Source organism: Balaenoptera ricei, chromosome 6 (genome assembly GCF_028023285.1).
Source record: "Balaenoptera ricei isolate mBalRic1 chromosome 6, mBalRic1.hap2, whole genome shotgun sequence".
In the NCBI taxonomy this organism is placed as follows: domain Eukaryota; kingdom Metazoa; phylum Chordata; class Mammalia; order Artiodactyla; family Balaenopteridae; genus Balaenoptera; species Balaenoptera ricei.
In genome coordinates, this window is record NC_082644.1 from 29046458 (window position 1) to 29068685 (window position 22228).

Genomic DNA, 22228 nt, shown 5'->3' on the forward strand with positions numbered 1-22228 from the left:
GTAAATATCTATGTATTGCTAGAAAAGAGATAATTTAATGATGAGCTTTCTTTATTCGTCATATTTTATACTGTTAGAAGAATGAGGCTATCAACTGAATTCTGTCCCCCCAAAATTCATATATTCAGGCTCTAACAAAGTGATGGTATTTGGAGATGAGGCCTTTGGCAGGTAATTAGATTAAATGATGTCATGAGGATTAGGCTCTATTAGTGCCCCTGTAAGAGGAAACCAGAGAGTTTTTTCTGTCTCTCTCCACCATGTGAGGACACAGTGAAAAGACAGTTGTCTGCAAGCCAGGAAGAGAGCCCTCACCAGGCACTGAATTGGTCAGCACCGTGATCTTAGATTTCCAAGCCTCTAGAACTGTGAGTTGTTAAAGTCACCAAGCCTATAGTATTATGTTATGGCAGCTTGAGCTATAAGAGTACTAAATGGAAGAGACATGGAGGAACCCTAAACACATATTGCTAAATGAAAGAGGCCAAACTGAAATGGATACATACTGTATGATTTCAGCTATATGACATCCTGGAAAAGGTAGGGCACTTAAACTATTCTGTATGATACTGTAATGGTCAATGCTTGTCATACATTCGTCAAAACCCATAGGATATGCAACAGAGCAAACTGTAATGTAAACTTTGGATATTAGTTAATAGGAATGTATGAACTTTGGCTCATCAATTGTAAAAAATGCCCCACACTAATGCAAGACGTTAATAATAGGGGAAACTTTGGTTTGGGGAATAGATGTGAGGGGGTGTATGGGAACTCTATACTCTGCTCAAATTCTCTTTAAACTTAAAACTACTCTAAATATAGGCTACTCATTTATTTAAACAAAATAAATCTAAGTTGCCTCATCATATTGTGAGGTTATTACCATCTTACAGTTTTTCTATTGGACCTACTTCTTTAATGTTCATTTCTATCTTCTTTTATCCTTGTAAAAAATTTATCAAATGTTTTGTATTATTTCACCTCCCAGCCTATTATCTTTTTAGTTATATGTCTTTCACAAACTTTCATTGGAAACTACATTAGATATCCTTGACTTATTACACTCTATGACCATTACTATTTTCACCACCTCCCTAGTAATGCTTGAACCTTGGCTATGACCCATTGTCACCTCTGGACAAATAGTTTCTGCTCTATTTTCTGTCTTCTGTCCTTCTGGGCCACTTCTATCTACCATCATTACCCAAAGAACTGACTTGACAGATTCTATATGCCAGTGTGTAAGACTTGCAGTGTTTTAAGAAGTATCCCAACTTCATGATGATGATTTGGGATCATTACCAAAGCACTCGGGATCATACATATTATTTTAAGGTAGTTTTATAGGACAACGCACATTGGTATTTTCCTCCTATTAACAGAGTAGGAAATTGTGGGTTGATCTGCAGTTATTTTGATTAAGAAAGCAGGATATGAACTCTGCTTCTTTGCTGGGGTACTTGGCACTGCTCCTTCTCTTGCTGGGACATATTTTGCGCCTTTACAGCCTGGCATCTAGGCGTACTGATCAGACTAATGTTTGGCTTTATTGGATACGTTGACCAGTCTGATTGATATTCTGGTACATACAGGGTACTTGGTCATGGTTGCTCACCTCTGAACCTCAGCTTCATCACCTGCAAAGTGCAACTAATAGCACATCCGCTTTGTGGGGTTTTTATGGATTTGGCAAGCGTCATAGTGCCTGGCACGTGCTAGAGACTCAGATGATGCAGTAATTACCCAAATTTGCATTTTCAGTGGATCCTTCCCACCTGGAGAAGGTGACTCACAGCCTTGGGGGAGGAAGAGCAGGACAAACAGCAAGGGCAGCATGGGCCAAGGCAAGGAGGTGAGAACTGACATGCAAGGGGGCCTCATGCTGCTATCACCAGAGGGCCCAGAGTGAGCCAGGATGTGGGGAGAGACTGGTCGGTCAGTAAGACCAGGCCAAGAAGGGCCGTATGAGGGGGCTTAGCTTTTACCTTGTGGTAGAGGCCATCCAAAGCAGAAAGTGGAAGATGGGTAGGTATAAACTTCTCCCTTAGGAATTGTCCTCGGGGTCTGTTTATCTCCTGGCAGGGTCCGTTCAATGAGTTGGCCCCTCCAGCACATTCTAGAGAGGACTGGCCATGTCTGACCCTCTGGAGATACAGCCCTGACCTCCTGGCCACCTCACTGAGGAGAGGGCTCATGGGGGAATCAGCCTCACTCTGCATCTGTCCACCAGTCCTGCACCCTGGACTCCAGGACCACTCACTTGCAAGACACACATCCAGCTGCCAGAGGAAGTGACATTTCCTGACTCATCTGGCTAAGAATGAGCAGAGTATTGCTGACCATTCCAGGGGAGTAGCTGCCACAGAAGATCAGGATGGGAACAAGCCATAGAAGGTCAGAAGGAACAAAGGTCAGTCCACGTGGGAGTTCACATGGGCGCCTCACAGTCACCAACATGCCCTCGAGTTTTCCTTCCAGCCCAACATACACTCCACCTGCCCACAGTCACCTGTACCACCATCACACAGCCCCACAGAGCTCCAAACATCCTCAAACACACAAACTCCCTACCTATAAGCAGATGCCTGTGTGCCCAGAACCCTCCTGCTCCAATATACATGCACTACAAACCCCAATAAAATTACAGCCACAGTCTTGAATACAAAAACACACCCCCAACGGCCCCCGATAATCAAACACCTAAATCCTCATATCCCACAAAAATCCACCCAACCCCATATAACCCCCCAATGCAAACACACAAACCCTTCAACAATAGCCAAATACATCCAAACCAAACTCACATACTTCTGAATATAAGACACAACCCCCAAAATCCAAATATAACACATACAGTCCCCCCACAGCTGTGAACATCCACGTATGTACAATGCCTTAGAGGCTGAGACAAACACAAAATACCATCAGAGAGACACAATGTTTTCAACCTTCTCCTAAATACTCCCCCCACAACACATGATGAACTCATATCCCCAATACAAACATACACCCATCTCCCTCTTGAGATACTATAAACAGCCTCTGTCACATCTCCTGATTATACACACACAGCTAGCAACCCCAATTTACACTGACAACCCCAATCTCTGCAAATTCCTCCACACCAAAAATACACTCCCTAAACTCTTACCCTACAGGATGAGCATATGTATAACCCCTATACTCTGAATACACACAGATCCAACACACAAAACATTAAAATGCATACCCCTACCTCTTCTCAAATGCCTGCACACTGAGCCTCAAAAGACCCAGAACCAGCCCCACCACCCAGCCGCACCATGCTACACCAACCGTACACTCATAAAAGCACTCAGGTCCCTCATCTCTCCCCAGATCACACATACACAGTCCCTACACAGCTTTACTATTACCCCAAACCGTCCTATACCCCAAACATACATCCATGAGTTCCCCACACAGCCCTAACCCATGACAGAGGCAGCTCTACCAGGGGCATCATGGCACCCCGAGCGGGCAAATGCCGCTGAGGTAAGTGCCTCCTATGTTGCTGCAATTCTTGCTGCTGTTGCAAATCATCCCTTGACCCCACCGAGGCTGACTGGGACACCCTAAACGGGAAGTGGCAGCATATGAGTCAGGGAAGAGGAAAACTCCCTCCCAGGTATTCCCTGTCACCATCCACTGCACCAAAACATCGGATGACCAGCATGAACAAGAAACAGAGACATGTAACTATACCATGATAGAAATGCAAATTTTTCTAGAAAACATTTCTCCAAGGGAAGGGGGAGAACTGTGTTCCCCCTAATTATAAAGCCATGCTGTTACAATTCAAAGAAACGTCAGATACAGTACAACAGGCATTGGACTGCATCCATGTTGTAGCTAGATATGAGAAAGATAATTTTTCTGAAGCCCCAAATCTCGCTTGCCAGTAAAGGCACATGGGCCCCGCTGCCCCATCGGCCAGGAACCCAACAGAGGACCCTTAAGGGATAGAGGGACTTCTGGGACCCTTACTGGTCTCCACCAAGGGGTGGTGCTTCACCCAGCTCCATCCTTCATGAGATGACTAACAGACCTCCCTGTATTGGCAGCTCTGGAGATCGGGGTCCCTAATGACGTAACCCTGGGACAGCCCAAGCACAAGGTAGAAATTTTTGCCCAGGCGTTACAGACCCTTCAGCAGACTGGAGTGATGGGCAGCTGTCACCTCTCCGAATCCTGTACCCTGACCTCTGCCAAGGCCTCTGCCTTAGGGACCTGGCAGATCCCTGGAGCATGGCCCTCCTCTGGGACAACTGCCCATATACTTCTCTAATTATCCTTGGGACACACATAAACAACTTTTCTTATGGCTCTCATTGACAACTGGAGCTCAAATTACAGTGCTTCCTGGGAAACCCTCCAATTATAAGCAAGGGCCACAGGTTAGATTACAACGCATAATAGTCAGGGGAGTGGAAAGCATTCAGCTTCCATTGACTGTCACTACTGAAACAATCTTTATTAAAAATCTTGTAGTGGTGGTAGCCCCTTTGGCCCTACCCTTTCCCGTTACAGCTACGGATGCCTTGATGAACCGCAACGCCATTTGGAACAAACCCAAATCCCTGGTCTTCCTGGTGGAAGCTGAATATTGGGAGCCCATACGACTGCCACCTAAGACAGCAAATATCCCCCAATAACATGTATGACAGGGGGCTGTGGGATTGCAGCCCAAAATTCAAAATTTAGGACAAGAAGAAGTCATTAAACACACCATTTCTCCTTTTCAATTCCCCCATTTGGCTGCTATTAAAGCCTGCTATTAATGAGTGGCGCCTTATAAGCAGCTACTGAAATATCAATGCTGATCCCCACTATTAAGGCTCCCATTTCCAACACTGTCCAGTTAATTAAGGATATCCAAAGGGCTCCAGGGAATTACTTTGCTGTGACAATCTAGCTATTATGTTCTATTCAGTACCAGTTATTGAGGAGTCCCAGCTGCAGTCTACTTTCACTGCAGAAGGCACCCAGTATGTTTTAACCTGTCTGCCTACTGGCTATCTTAACAGCCCAGCTATTGCCCACAGTCTTTGCTGGCAAGACCTGGTGTCCCCTTGCACCGTCTGGCACTATACTGATGTTCTAACCCAGAACCCCTCAGGAGATTGGTGCACGAGGCCCTAACATGGTTGGTGACCCATCTATAACATACAGGTGGGCTACTGCCCCACAGAAAATTCAAGGGCTCTCCACAACTATTAAATTTCTGGACATTAACTGATCCTCTAAAAGCCAGGAAATTCCTCTTGCAGCTAAACCTCAGCTGTTAACTATTCAGCCCCCCAACACACTATAGCAAGCCCAACTCGTCTTACTTAGGTCTCTTCACACTCCGGAGGCAACAAATACCACACTTGTCCATCATTCGTAGACCCATTTATGCAGCCACGTACAAACCCTCCATATTTTACTGGCGAAGAGCTAAACAATAAGCTTTATAGCAGGCACAAAGGTCAATTAGTCAAGCCCTCCCACTGGTTCCCCCTGGCTGCTCCTTCTGGGCTGAGAATGGACTATGTGTCCCGGAGCCTTTGGACTAACACAGCTCCTCCTAGCTGCCTGTGGGCTTCTGGACCAGACGGCTGCTCTCTACACCACTACACCCGCTCAGAACCGATTTGGGAACTGGTTCCTTGGTTTTGGTCTTGGTTTGGTGTGCACTGATGCCAGAGTTTGCTTGCGTCTTTTGCGTTTTGGTGTACACAATGGGAAATACTCCATCTACCCTGAAGGAGAGCCCTTTGGGGCCTATATTAGATAAATGGGTGAAACATAGCCCTGAGCCTATGACTAAGAAACACATGATATACTATTGTAATAGGGTGCGGACCCAAAATATAGGATCAGAAGGGCGGTAGCCCCTGAATGGCTCACTCAACTTTTATAGGATCTCGCAGTTACAAGTGTTTTGCAAAACAGCAAGCTGCACCGGCAGTTGTTCCAACTGCCCACCCTCCCCCCATGCCGCCATCATATTCACCACCTCCTGTTTCCCCTACCCATGGGGATCAAATAGAAGTTTCTGTGTTAACCCCCAGAGCACAGGAGCCGGATTTAGTATCACCATCTAAGACTCCACAGGCCACCCAATTTGGACCGGGAGCCACTTCCACAGCAGGGCAATTTCCCTTGTGCTGACAACCTATAAGAGGCCAGGCGACGCCTTGGACTTGAGGCGTCCGATTCTAATTTCCCCACAGGAGCCCCAGGGAACTTTGACAGTGGGGAACGAGTTGATTGACTCTCCAATAGATACCACTCCCCAAACCCTCCCTGTTTATCTTAAGAGGCTTGTAAATATTAAACAAGGGGGAAACAAAGTCATCCTAGGAAAAACTTGCCTGTATCTTTGAGAAGCAAATGTCCTTTCTGGTCTTCTCCAGAACCCTCATCTCTGCCATCTTTTTAAAATGCATCTTTTTAAAAGAGGGTAAAGTAATTTAGAACTTGACTTATCAAGGATAAATAAAAAACCTAAGTGTCTTTTCTGTAATAATTCAGCCATCTAGACAAGTGAGTTTGATTTTTTCCATCTGTCAGAAACCTAATTTGAATCCAACCTCTTTTTGTAAACTGATGGGTTTCACGTGGCTGTACCTGACTCCCTGCTGAAATTTGGAAATGACAACTATGACGTCTCTGTATGTTTGTGTCCTTGTATGTGTCTTTGTCTTTGGATAACATTACTGAGGTTGATTTGTGGATGAACTCTATTTAATTGGCTTAAAGAAAAGTGAGCACTTACAAACCAAACTATTCTAAATACAAGAGAAATTGAGCTAAATGAGCTTCAGGTTCATGTGAAATGGGAAATATTCAGTATTAATTAAGACCTGGTATTAACTTTCGTTTGTTGATCTAATTAATATAGACATGCTGTTAGAGTCATCAACATTAAGTATAATACTTTTATTGTGCCTAGGTTTAATATATGCTAAATAAAATCTTGTTATATCTATTGCAAATTTGTCAGCAAAGAAATAACTTGATGTGAAGAAACTTTTAAGGAAAGAAAATGCAAATGAAATAAGAGCTTTAGGTGAACTTTTTAAACTACTTATCTTTTAGGAAGGTCTATCTAAAATTAGTCTCAACAGATATTTGACCACTTGAAAGTCAGAATTGTGCTAAAATAAGTGACAGAAGGTTTATGGAAAGGGGACCCTGAAAAAAAGAGTTCTGTACGTGGTCAGGATTGACTAAGTTTAAAATAAGTTTAATTGAGTCAATAAATTTTAAAAGTAAGCTGGTGCAAAACTTGAATTTCGCTTTTCTCTCTGTTAAGAAGACAAGGTTTTTTAAGATTTTGGACTGCCTTTGATGCCAGATTTTAAGTTTTTCTACCTTTTAAGAGATCTGTTCTGTACTTGCCTTTGAAATCTTTTATTGTTACTTTGGCTAACTGAATAACTATTGTTTCACAGTGACATGTGATCCTACCTGACAGTTTTAAACCCTTTTCTTATTTTTCGGACAAAACTTCCCAAATCAAATTATAATGAAGTTCCTTTGACCTCTAGCTAACTTTGGGGTGTTTCAAAGGGCCCCTGAAACACCCCAAAGAGAGATATTAACTAATTAGGTTAACTTGGTATGTTGAATTACATGGGAAGTGTTGTCAAATAAACAATAAATCTTCTTAGGTTACATTGTATGCCAAATGATACAGGTATTCTACAGATTATATGCAGTTCCTAAAATTTGGTATGTCCTGGTAAAATGTTACCAGTCAGAATTCTCTTTATTATCTGAAAGTGTTGCATGTCACTGCAGTAACCACGTTACTTTGTCAACTGCATCGTAATCAGATTTAAACGTGCCTTCTTAAGTCTTTCGTCATTGTACACAGTTATGGTTTCACTCTGATGCCTTTGCAAAAATGCTTCCTCTTCAAGAAGATTTATAGAAGGGACCTTTGGATAAATACAAGTTTCTGGTTTTCAAACCATAAGGGTGAACTGGGTAAGAACTTGAAGAATTCTAATGGGAAACCTGATGGCTTCATAAAGCTGTTAACAAAAACGATTAGTTGCACATGACTGGGTAAACTGGTGACTATGGTTATAATTTTTATGGTTTCTATCTGAAAAATGACTGTTTTAAATCTGTGTTTTCCAGGTGTAAGCAAAACCCTCCCCTTAAACTAACTATGACTTACAGTAATTTGTTAAATTATACCCTTGTAAGCAGAATTGAAACATTTATCTTTTTCTCTCTACCTGGTTGATCCTGCCAGTAGCGTATGCTTGTCTCAAAGATGAAGCCGTGCATGTCTAAGTATGCACTGCTGGTACACTGAAACAGCGGATGGCTCACTAACTCAGTTATGGTACCTCTGGTCGCTCGCTATTGCAATTGGATTACAAGTAGTTATACTGATCATTGTTCTTTGTTTCCAGATTGTTTGCTCTTTGTGTCTCCCTGCTGCACTGTGTCTTTGTTAACGTTACTAGCTGCATTACTTATATCCTGTCTATTTTATAAGATTGGTGTCTCTTACAGTACCCAGTATGTAACCAGACCTCCAACAATACTTCTATGGCTAAACATCTTGAGGAAATATATCACATTTATAACATAAAATAATTGTAATAGTGTGATTCTAGGTATGGGAGGAAGCAACAAGGGAAAATGTCTCCTGGGTCATAATTAGATAGAGGATCCAGAGGATCTTTAATTATCAATAGGGCCTAATCCAAAAACTAGCACCTAGAGTGACATATCAAGAATTCTCCCCTGACCTGGGATGAGCCTCCCAGCACCGTGGGACAAAATTTGATCCTGAAATGTCTCCCAGATACTGGTCAAAATCCTGACCAAGAGGAGAGGATCTGAGAAATGGAATATTGCCTGACACATCAGTCATTAGAGACTGCAGCCCTCCAACGTAAGCCGGTGAGCCCTGACGAAACTCAGGATATGAGAATATAGGATACAGGCCCCGGATAGCTGAGGTACATATCAAATGAATGATTTCAGTGAGCCCAGACTCTTGCATCTTCCCATACATAGAAAACTGCTAAATTCCTTAACTTGAGATGCTGCCTCCCAGACTTGAAGCTCTCAAAATTCCTGTCAAATAGATCGTAACTCTCAACTTTTAGGCTGAGAATATTTTTTTAAGGCTACAGGTGTAAAGGAGACACTTTCCAGAGAGGAACAAAAAAACCAAACAAACAACGTTTGGAACACTGGCACCGATGGTGGACACTACCGGAAAGTTCCATCTGACGAAGCAATTAGAAGGGCCGTCACCCCTTTTTCCACAAGACTGTGGAATGGACATTGACAGTAGGGAATTGTACAGGGAGGAGCCAAATCTGACTACACGTTGGATCTGTTTCTTTGACTTTAACCTTTGCCTTCCGCTGCTTTTGTTCACTAAAAGGATACTGTCTGTACATAATGGCCTGCCTCGGGGAACCCTGTTCCTCTGCCTGAATGTTAAACCAAAGTGCCTTTGTTCAGGGAAACATACGGACTCTGTCCACCTGTGGATGGCTGCAATTAAGAAGAAATTAACACATCCCCTCCCTGAGGCTGGCCATTCCAGGGGATATTCGCAAAACTTATGGCCCTTTTACTTTACCTCCTCATCTCCTCCCCATCTCTGTGCTATAAAAGAAACTGGCATCCAAACCCCGATAAGATGGTTATTTTGAGACTTTAGTCCGCCATCTTCTCGGTCTGCTGGCTTTCCGAATAAAGTCATATTCCTTGCCTCAACACCTCATCTCCGATTTATTGGCCTGTCGTGTGGCAAGCACAGCAAGCTTGGACTTGGTAACATCTTTACTCAGGACACGGTGTCACAAAATGGGACATTGTTTTCTGTTTGTTTGTTTTGTTTTTGTGTTTTGTGTTTGTTTTTGTTTTGGGCTGCGCCACGTGGCTTGTGGGATCTTAGTTCCTCGACCAGAGATCGAACCCACGCTCCCTGCAGTGGAAGCTTGGAGTCCTAAGCAATGGACTACCAGGGAATTCCCATGGGACACTGTTACCTTGCAGTCATGGTCCTCACCTTTGTGAGACAGAGGTAGTAGTGTAGCAGGATTGAGAACGTTGTAAAGTTTAAGATAAAGATTAGGTGGTGAAAGCAGGATTTCACAGGAAGTGAATCTAGTGACACTTGCAGTGAAACGTTGTCAATTCAGAGTTAAGAAGACTGTGGACAATGTGTGGAGTTTGCAAATAAACTTCATTTTCTAGAGTCAAATCTGCCAAGGCTTCCACTAAATTTGCAGTTGTGGCTATAACCTTAAGACAACTGAGATAGGCATAAGCAACTGACTCAAGTTGCATGCTATAATAGGCAATAGGCCTATGTTTACTACCATGCTCACATAGTTCCGCGGGGCCTGATTATGCCATTCATGCACAAATCAAGTAAAAGATTTTGAATAACCTAAAGTTAATCTATTAGGTAGAGATCTCTTTGCTAACTTAAAAGGGCTAATATATTTTGCCTCCAGTGGAGATCTCACCTTAAGGTTTCCGGATCAACCTGAACCTGATCATTTGGGTAACCCTAAGGCAGGCAGCTCTTGCAGTGCTTGTTTTAGCCTTATAAAAGCCTGCTTATGTTTATCTTCCCAAGCAAAAGATTCAGGAACTAAATCTTTAATAAGTTCATAGAGTGGAAGAGGTAACAGAGAAAAATTTGGAACCCAGAGCTTGCAATAACCAGCTAAACCTAGAAATCCACAATGCTAGCACTTAGTTGTGAGTCTAGGAAGTTCCTGTATCAGCCTAATTCTCTCTGGAGATAGCTGAATTCCTTCAGTGCTTAGATTATGTCCTAGGTAATGAACAGTGTCTAGAGATAATTGTAATTTTTCCTTTGTGTTCTTTCTCAGCTAACTGTTGCAGCAAATCAATGGAATCTTTTATGCATGCCTTATGGAATCTTTACAGTAGCTGAGTACAGCAGGAGGTTATCTCCATATGGTAAAAAGGTTGATTTCTCAGGGAACTAGAGGGTACTTAAATCTTGGTGAGGTACTTGGGAGAAAAAAGAAGGGGTCCCAGTGAACCCTTGAGGCATAAAAGTGCAGGTATATTGTTGACTGTTCCAAGTAAAGGCAGATAGATATTGGCTGTTGGGTCTCCGGGATGCTGAAGAAAGGTGAACAAAGGTCTCCAACAGTAAACCATTCCAAGTCAGTTGAAACTTGTGACAGAAGGGTGGCTAGGTTTGGAACAACAGGAAAACAGGGAATAACTATTTTTATTAACAGCTCCCAAGTCCTGGACAAATCGCCATCCTGCCAGGTTTCCAACCAGGCAAGATTGGCATGCTGCAGGGACGAGTACAGGAATGACTACCTCCCGGGAAATTAAGTCTTCTACAATAGGTGTGAGACCTTGTATGACCACAGGCTTTAATAGTTGTTGAGGAAACCTAGGGAGAGGTTAGGCTACATCTATCTGAATCTTTATAGGTATGCATTTTTTTATTCTTCTGATGTTAACACCGTCAGAAGTAGCCCCCAAATTTGCAGGCATCTCCATCAAATTAGAGAACTTGTGCTGAACTTCCTCTTTTATGTCCAGGACAGATTGTAAGGAACATAAATAATCAGGTTCAGGTTGATCAGGAAATTTTAAGGTGAGATCTCCACTGGAGGCAAAATGTACTGGCCCTTTTAAGTTAGAAAAGAGATCTCTACCAAATAGATTGACTGGGGCTATATTGCATACCAAAAAGGAATCTTGGTTGAGATAAAAATTCTCTCTGAACTTTATTAGGTACTCCCACTATGGAAACATCCTCTTGACTCAGAGGGACCTGTTGTTCTTTGAGGGTGGGATTTAGACTAGAAAGCACAGCTCTGGTTAGGGCTAGGGGTAGGGTGTTAAAGGGTTAGGTAATTATGTTTACAGTTAGGGTTAGGGTTTAATGTAGATTTCAAAGTAAAATATGAGAGTGGGGTTTAAAGTAGAAAGCATAGCTCCAGTATCAACTAAAATTTGGCAGTTTTTCATTAATTTTCATTCTATTTTCCTCTGGGCTGTTTAAGGTAATTGCTGGTAATAGTTTACCAGAGAACCTCTGGAGTTTTGCCAACTAGGGGAGAGGGTCATGGGGGGGCCCTCCCTTTGAGACAGATATGAGAGCATTTGTGAAGAGTTTGCATAGGACCTTTGAGGACACCTTTTTTTCTAGTGTCCTCACTGATTACAAATGAAACATCAACTTTGGGTCATCGAATTGATCATGGACCCCTAGGAGGTTGTAATGGGGGAGGCCTAGGTGTTATTTTGTGTCTCTTGCCTTAGAGCTGTTGTAACTGTAAGGCTATGAGCTTGGTGGATTTCTGTTTGTGATCTTGCTCCAAGGTCCTTTCAAAATGCTCAGCTGTAGTCAGGAGTTCAGTCAGGCCTACAGACTCTCAGCCTATTTTCTGCCCTTTTATCAATCCACTAATCTCAGAAGATAATCCATTTACAAAGAGGGCAGTTAAAGTAGGCTGAGTGGCCTTTTTATTGCTTGCAACCCCAAATGCTGTAAAAAGAGAGCCTACAAACTGGCTCTAAAGTCTTCCACAGATTCACCCCTCTTTTGTTTGTATGAGTGAATAACAGGCCAATCATTATTAGGCCAATTAATAATAGACCAAGTGTGAGCAGGGAAGATTTTAGGAATAGCTTATAAAAGGTTAGTTGTTATTCTGCAAGCCTTTTTAGGTTGAGGATCTTGAATATCATCCTAGGGATTATGTCATTTTGCTTCCCGCGTCCATTCTGGGGCTTCCCCCAGTCCTACCAACATGTGTACAAGTGGATAAAGATCTAGCAGTTTGGGGACATAGGCCGTGACAGTGACTCTAAATTCTTCAAAAAATGTTGGGGGTTCCTCCCTAGGTTTAGAGAATTCTTTGACTATAGCTCTCAGTTCAGTCTTTGACCAAGAGGTAAAGGACACCTGAGGGGGCTCACCTGCAACCTCAGGTAGTTTTACTTTAAATGGCAATTGTTAAATATTCTCTTGGGAATAGAAAAGTATCTCAGAAAATGAGTAAAACAAGAGTACTCACGTGAAAAAGGAAAGGGGGGGACAGTAGGAGTTAAATCTGCAGTCACATCCGTCCTATGGTCTTTTGTTTCAGGTACCTTTTGTCTCTTTAATTTTTCATTAGCTTTTTATTCTAAGTCTCTAAACGAAGCTATTTTGGAATCTTGAGACCTTCTGTAAACTTTTACATACCAATTAAAGCAGGCATCTCATTCTTCCTGTCCAATTTGGGAACCCTTGCTCTCCAGTGTTTTCCTCAAATGAACAATCTTGTCTAACTGGAACATTCCCCACAATGACCATTGTAATTCTAGATCAATATTAGTATAATTTTGCCATCTTTCTAAATATCTACAGCCTCCAGGACCATAGTTCTCAAAAATAAAATAAGCAGGTGTGCCAGAAGCTGGCATTCTCAACTCTTTGGTGATAAAGGATCTCATTTCCTTAGCTAGCCTTTGTCAACCCAAAAGAACACACAAAAGAACTGCGCCTTAATATATCAGCAGTAACAAAGAGATGTTACTATGTCCTGGACAAAAGAAGGTCTGGTATGCACCACCACAAATTCCCAGGGATCCTTGAACTGAGGAAAAAGATCCAACCAGCAAATCCCAAGGAATGGGGACTGCAAACTGATGCCAAACAAAATGGAGAACTATAGCCGCCACCAACAGTTCCAAGCATGGAAACTGAGGGCTGATTCCAAACAGATGGGGAAGTGCAGACTACACTGCCAGCAGTGCCCAATGTGGAATCCAGGGAACAAAATTAGGGGCTAGGGTTTACCACTCAAAAATATACTGGCAATAACCAAGAGATGTTACTGTGTCCTGGGAATTTCCCTCTGAAAGGCTAGGGGTTTGGCCTCAGGGAGAATCCTCTACCAGCCAAACTGACCTGCCCTGTAAAGGAAAGCCAATTAGATTGCGAGCACAAACTCAATCAAAGAGAATGGAGCTCAAACCAAGAGGAGCTTACCAACAACCTTCAGGAATGGCAAAAGACAGTGAACTCAAAGGAGTTGTGGGCACCACACCTGTTTCTCCTTGTCCCAAATGTTATCAGAAATTTGCTTCAGATCCCATCACTGCCACCAATGTATTTATCTTTTTCTTTTTAAAAAGATAAGCATTTAATCATAAAATCATCGTGTTAGCAGGAGGAATCATAAGAGTGGATTTTAGAAAAGTGCACATACATATTTTTATACAGAACATTTCTGAAGGGATACATATTCAACTGTTAGTGGCCACCTCTGAATGCCACCAATGTATTAAAAAACAAGATTTAACTGAGTAAATTTGAAGATTTACTTTGAATTTTGAATAAATTGGCTTTATTAAACGATTCATGAATCAGGCAGCATCTCATCTGACAGAAAGGGAGATACTTCAACGGGTTACACAACATGGAAGGCTTTTTGTTTTTTGGCCACGCCACATGGCATGTGGAAATCTTAGTTCCCCGACCAGGGATCGAACCCATGCCCCGTGCATTGGAAGAGCAGAGTCTTAGCCCCTGGACCACCAGGAAGTCCCAGAAGGCTTTTAAAGTAAAGAGGGTGGAACAAGGAAAGAAAATCATCATCAAGGGAAAAAATGAAAGTTCACTGGAGGAAAGTGAAACTTCAGGTGACAATGGCTTCTCATTGGCTAAACTGCGGAATTTTCTATTAGCTATTTCTATTTTCTATTTCTTGTTGCTGGCCAGGAAGGAAGTCTTCCCTCCTCCAGCTGGGGTAGTAAAGTGGTTGCACTTCCTGTTTGGGGTCAGTAAATGACCTCTTCCTGTTGGGGTAATTGATGATGAGTGACACGGCATGAGAGCTCCCTCTACGGGCCTTCCAGACTCCAATTCTAGTTGAGGTTTCCTTTTGTTAACACTCACAGCATGTTTTATTGGCAGGAGGATTCACAATGAGGGAGAAAAGGCCACAAGACTCACCATAAAGAAGGCTCAGAAATTCCTGGGTGGGTCCAAGGGAGGCACAAGGTGGCTGTGGGGTCAGCTGGTGGCCACAATGATCACATGGTTCCATCTGATGGGTTTGCAGCTCGATGTGGAATAGTGAATAAAAGGGTCAGTTCATCCTACCAGAGAAACATGAAACTGAGATAAGCTTCCCACTGCTAGAAGCATCTTGAGCCTTCAGAAAAGAACAGAGAACCTGTCTAAAGGGTTTGGGAACATCAGAGCCATATCTCCTCAGAGTGGGACTCCCCAGGCTCTCCAGGTCTCAGTCCCCAACTCTCCCTCGGGGACAAAGCCTCCTCACCTCTGTCCTTGTCAGCTCACTGATCCCTAGAGGTCCTGCCTATCCCTGAGGACTTAGGTTTCCACGGAGACAGGTTGGTTGAGACCTAGTGATACAGTTGACCAGCCTGATACGTAACAGTTCCCACCACCCTGGGGCAGTCGGGCTCAGGGACACGTGGCTCTGGACCCCATGTGGAGGGTGTCCTTGCACGTCAGCTGTGCCCCAGAAGAGCCAGTAACGCCTGTAGCTGTCCAACTGATTCTCAGGGTATTTTCCTGGGAGAGCCCTTGGTCATCTGACCTCCTATCCAGGAAGCCCCGTGACTTTCTGACTGCTGCCTGTCACGCCAACAACACACCTGTGAAGGTTCTGCTCTGCATGGCCATCTGTCCTCCAGGCCCCCCCTTCTAGGGACCCAGATGCTAGGACCACCCAAATGCTGAAGGAGTGTCCACCTGCCTAAGGTACAGACACCCCTGTATCCATCTGCATGATTTCTACTGGGAATCAACAACATTTATGGGGATTCTTTGGCCCTAAAGAACAGACCAACCTGATAGGAGCAATGCAATGATTCACGATTACCAGGGTCAATGCACATATACAGGGGCCCATAGCCCCAGATGCCCCACTCACAATTCACATGGGTGTCCCATACGTACCCACTGATGCCCAAATATTCTTGCTTCATACATACATACACCCAAACACGCACATCAGTGGTGTGCTGGTAAGTGCTAAAAAACTCTCTGAGAAAGGTGGGAAAGACTTCACCTATGCTATCTACATGGTATAAATATTCCCAGGATGACCAATTTCAAGCTACCCACTTGCCATCACTGAACACAGAGCTGGGAAGAGATATGCACCATTGACTATCCCAGGATAGTATGAACCAGTTTCAGCACATCCCATACCTTTTCCTATGAATTTGTGCACACAATCCACTTACACCCCAAGCAGAACCCTCAACTCCCATCACAGATATATAACCAAAAGGATACCACATACACATATGTGTTTGTACATATACATATACATATATATATATATATATATATATCCTGAACACACACGTACATTTCTACCCTCACCCTGAATAAATACACAGACTACCTCTTACTACCTAAATTTTTACAGACAAAACCTTACTCACCCTGAATATTCACATTCCACTCTCACAACTATATATACACACACAACATGGGCCTGAAAACAAACACGTGCAACCAATATGCCATCCAGATGTACACACTGAGTACCTAAACACACAGGCTCACCAAGTACACAACTGTCTCATGGGCAACGCAAAAAAGACCCACATGCAATCCCACAGCCCTAAAATACATATACTCCAGGATTCCTGCACACACACATAACCTACACCGTCTACTGGTTTCCAAACACACAAACTAAACTCTCACATCCCCCAGAATACATACCCCAGAAGCCCCAGGAACTCAAAAACACACACAGCCACAAAATAACCTATTCTTATCAAATACAGCTGACCCTTGAACAACTTGGGGGTTAGGGCGTCAGCCCTCCATGCAGTGGTTCTGCATCCATGGATCGTGTAGTAGTCCTGTAGTATTTACTGGAAAAAAATCCACTATAAGTGGACCCGTGTGGTTCAAACGTGTGTTGTTCAAGGGTCAACTGTACATATAAGTCCACCTCACTAATACTGAGAACACACATACAAGCAACACCACTAAATTCTTCAGGCATTACATTTGGAAATAGACACATAGAGGACTCTAAGCCTCCTGATATACTCACAAATCACAAATACACACACCCACAAACTATTCATGACTATACACCCCAAATGCTCAGACACACTCAAAACAGAAAAACACCAACAACCTCTGCAGTCTTACTAATATACATACACAATTCTCACACACCTATGGACACACACATGCAAATATTCCCAAGCCCTGAACATACAGATCCCCTCCCAAACACTATACATTATGCTACCTCTCCAGAATACAAGCTCCCCACCACTACCCCAACATATAAACTGTATATGTGTGGGGGGGTGTTTATATATATATATTTCTACCCTCACCCCGAATATATAGACAGACCACCTCTTACTCCTACCAAACACATGTATAAACACCCTAGCATTCTCCAAAGAAATACACTTTGAATACTCCTAACAACTCCATACCTTATGAACAAACTTTGATAATGCATGAACCTGATGATGGACACACACACAGATTAGAATACACAAGTAAGATACATGGAAGTGTCTCCAGCAAACCATTTATGAAACAACTTCCATATATCAAATTATCCCTAGCTATTAGGAGCCAGCTCACACATATGCAAGTACTAACAAATACCCGTATCACATATTTCTAATACATAGAAATGCAATTGTCCAACTTCCCTGTAGAAACATAGAACCTCACCTCTTTATCAGATACACATATACTCACTTCCCAAAATACATAAGCTTCAGAGGCTCCTACTGAAAATTACAAATGCACAGCCTCAGCAAATATTCCTCCAAGTGGCCATGCCCCTTGAATACACACACAAACTCATTTAACACATAACTCTCCACAAGTCCCAAATGCAACCACAATTACCCAGAACACTACAAATATGCAATAATATCATCCTATATGCCCTTTGTTCCAAATACACATACAGTACCACACTACTGGCATATACATAACCCCACATTCCCAACCTCTCACACACAATTAACTCTGCCATCTTGCAGAATACAGAATCATACAAACACAACATACCTACATATACAACATCCACCAGTCCCAGAAAATAGTCACAGACTTGCCCTCTACACATCCAAATATACATAGACAGCTCCTGAAAATGCACACACACAAACACCCCATAACCATACAACATGCCCTGAATACACAAATGATCATCCTACATTCCCCAAATATACAAAATAAACAGACTGGACACCCAAAGTAATATACACCACTATTTTTCCTGACATTGCCCCTATGCATATGCAGATAATCCTTCCAAATCCACCATTAGACACACATAAATCCGCAAATTCATGGGTGATAAAAACACATGTAAACATATTCCCCAAACACCAAATTACAAACACCTAACCACCAACTCCTTGAGTATGCCTGCGTCACATCTCAACACCCTCCAAGTACAACACTCACTCTTACACACTCTCACAAAAACACAGGCATGACCTCCCTTCAGACACAAACATCCACAGACAAAACCAACCCACACCTTTGACTACATATCAGATTCCCACCAACCAATTAAATATGTACAGACCCCATCTATGCTTGCAAATCAATCATGATTTGACATCAGACTACAAATACATGTTTATTACCACATTCAGCAAAGTTGCTCCCATCAGTGACAAAAGAATGCAGTTTGAACATAAGTGGTGATTGATGTTTTTATGATAAGAAGGAAGACACTAGTGAAACCATGAGTGTGTTCCTTCGATCTTCACTCATTTTCCAATCACCTGAGCTACACCTTTGGAACCAGATGAGGGTTTTCAACTCGCAAGAACGTCCCTCTAGCTTTTGGACTCTTCAGAACGCGCAGCCTAGAACGGCACCTGGGCACCTGTTTAATAGCTCACACACACTATTTCCCCCCGACTGTAGGCCCCGCAATCACTGAACCCTTCATGCAGCCGGCTCCCCAGTGGTGCCAATAACCCTGGGGTAAACCCCTCAAGGGAATCGAGCTCTATGGGGGCGTGAATCCACATTGTGGGGAGTCTCCTTACACGGACAAGGGCACAAACAACCCACAGGGTGAACACCAGCGCAGAGCGGTGACACCTGAGGGGTGAAAAGTCCCCGTACCCCTTACCTCAGGGTTCCTGGAATTGACTCTCGAGGCCGCCATGACAGGCCCCGCCCCCGCCGGACGGCCGTTGGGGCCCCACCCTCCGCGCTTGCGCATGCGCTCCTCTCTTCCGGAGCCAACTGCCCCAACAAACGCCAGGAGTCGTGGGAGGACGGCGGTCCGCGTGCCCGAGAGCCCCGCCCCAGTGGACGTGCGCAGGCGTGCAGGCGCGGGGCACGCGGGCATCTGGTCCTGCAGCTCTCTGCCAGAGAGGAGAGAGGTGGAGTGTCGGGCACGCTGCAGAGCGTCTCTGGCGACGCTCCTCGCCGGGAACTTTTGTGCTGGTCTCTTCTTAAAACCAGCTCTTGTGAGATGTGCACTCGTGATTTTTCTATTGCACACGTGAAACCCATGCACTTAGCTACAAAGAGTTCTGGAGAGCTCCGCTCTAAGCACAGTAGCCTCAAATTGGGGCAAGTGCTTTCATGCCCTTTGGACTGCAGTTCCTTGGTTCTTCTTTATGCCTTTCAAAAAACAGTAGGTCCTTTTTCCTAGCAAGCCTGAAGTTTCCGTTAAAGAACAATTCTAGCAAAGAATTCAGACCTGGGAAACACTCTTAAGATACTGTCTCCTGACTCCGTTCCTAGAGTTTTTCCAAACGCATTTACTCTACTAGAATATTTTTTCTCAGTGTATTTAATACATGGAGGTTTTTCAATAAATGTTGATTCACAGGTGTTTCCTTTGTACGGTTTTTTTTTTTTTTTTTAAATAACTTTGAGAGAGAGTGGACAATCTGGGCCAATTTCAACACAGCAGGTAGTATGGGAACAATTTTCCTTTCCCTCCCTCCTTTTTTGTAATATCTTGCAGACTTTCAGTTGGCTTTTAATGCAACAACAACAACAAAAATAGTAGCGGGATCAACTTACTGACCTGACTTTGTAATACTTCCCAAAGAAACTCCAATCATCAGATCCTCTTTCTGTTCAATTGCAAGATTAGAGCATTTCTCACTCAACAGGATGCCTCTGAAGACCCCTCACATTTAACAGCACTAAGCGCCTCCAAGTGCCCAGACTTGAAAACTCCACAAGACACAAACATGGTATCTCTTCGTTTCTTTAATGTTTCGTGATTGAGTGGAAGATGAACTGTCTTCTGAGGCTTGTGATGCATGTCCAGAGTTGTTTTTTCTCAGTAGTCAATGCCTGCCCGCAGCCTCTGTGCAGGAATAGTCAGAGATCATAATCCAAAGGACTTTTAGATACTCCCTTCTGTGACTGCTCTTCCCAAATTACATTTGGGCTAATTTGATTATCTCTGTCCCTGGGGTGTAGGATTTTGAAGTATTACAAAAGTGATTGCAGATTTGGGACTGGCTAATTTTTGCAGAGTGCAATTTTTGTATCAGTGGCCTTGAGAAGAGTCCTTCAAATACTGTATCAGAATTATGAGTGAGAATCTTGTAAATAATTGGTTGAATGACTGAACAAAGGGAGGAAGCAACAAGGAAGCCTGCCTTTCTCGAGTGCCTGGGTACAATATTTTGCCTCACGATCCCTCTAGTATGAAGTTATTGGTTGAAAATCATATGAGTTTTCCTTCATTGTAAAAGCTCCAGTACTGAGCGATATTCCCAAACTGTTTATTTTTTTCAGTCCTCGACAGGAGTTTCTTTAGATATAAAGTTCATTTAGAAACTTTATGTCTAAAGTTTCTTTAGATATAAAGTTTCACCATGATGTTGCTTGAAATATTCTCACCTTATCTTCTCACCTTCTTCTGAGTCAGTTTTTCCTGACAAGGGGCAAGGAACTTCTTAAACACCAACAGGAGTCTTTTTCACACTGTGGAACAGTCCTTCGAAACCTTTGTTTCCTTCCCCAACACCCCACAATCAGTTGGAGTTCTACTGCAGCTACAGCAGTGAGAGAATCTCGTCTCGCAAGAGATTTGGTTGCCATCCTCTGAGGTTTTCAGCCTTCATCTCCCTTGACAAGTTTCCTAACAGTCCCCTCTTCTCACAACACAAAACACGAATACTCTTTCATATCATTTTGATAGTGGTAAACTGACTGACATGGATTCTCAATATGAAAATAATAATCAGACAAGTTTTGTAAAAGGAATGCTACCATCATTCCCATGCAGATGGGGCCATATGCAACGATGAGCCTAGATTCTAAAGAGCAAGTGTATGTAATGCAGACAGGAAATTAACAAACTTGTAAGCAGGGCTTGCAGGCTAGGATTTAGATGGAAGTGGGCTTGTCTGAATGGGGATTGGACACTGGTGGATAAACTCTTGGCATTGTGTCAAGGTGCACATCCATCTCATGGGTAGTGGACTTTTAACACCTAGAAAAACCAGGGCTCTAGGATGTTTAGTCCCTTTAACATAAGGAAAGAGAAGAAGATTTTCTGCCTTCTTGTTCCTTACTTCTGTCCTTACCCCTACTAAGCCAAGATGTTCAGTGCTATATGATGGCTCTTCCAAATCCATTTCATCCAAAGAGCCTGCAGATTTTGTGTATGTTTACAGTTGTGTTTTCTGTTGGAGCCAAGGTGCACACTTGAGTCTCATCACTCCAAGTTCTCTTTCTCATAAGGATGAGTAACTGATAATAGCTTAGTATGTTCTGATTTTTTGGTAGTGTTGCCAGATAAAATACAGATTTCGAGTTAAATGTAAATTTCAGATAAACAGGGAAAGAATTTGCAGTAAAACTATGTCCAAAATGTTGCATGGGACAAAGTTGTACTACAAATGAATTCATTGTTTATGTGAAATTCAAAAGTCAAATTCAGTTAGGCATTTGTTACTTTTCTTTACTAGATCGAGCCACCCTATTCTTTCAGGTGCTTTGAAATTTAAGAGACTAGAAAGTCTTGTTCTAGGAATCTAGTGCAGAAACAGAGGAGCCACGATACCCGTACAAAGACAATCATTGGAAATATCCTCAGATATATTGGAACATATATGAATTTTCAACTAGAAAAAAAATGAAGGCATTTTAAAAACTGAAAACAGATTGCCTTCGTTTTTAGTTGCATGACGTATCTCTGGGAAGATTTTA

General features: G+C 42.9%; 1 long non-coding RNA gene across 1 annotated transcript in view; it reads right to left on the bottom strand.

Annotated features, from left to right (window-relative positions):
- The window catches only part of LOC132366920 (uncharacterized), an 84683-nt gene extending 65440 nt beyond the window's left edge, over nt 1-19243 (bottom strand). The window contains exons 1-2 of the long non-coding RNA XR_009503602.1: nt 19173-19243; nt 15002-15147 (exon numbers count right to left, since the gene is read on the bottom strand). This is a non-coding gene — a long non-coding RNA (uncharacterized LOC132366920). The remainder of the gene's footprint in view (nt 1-15001; nt 15148-19172) is intronic.
- Between the last annotated feature and the right edge of the window lie 2985 nt (nt 19244-22228).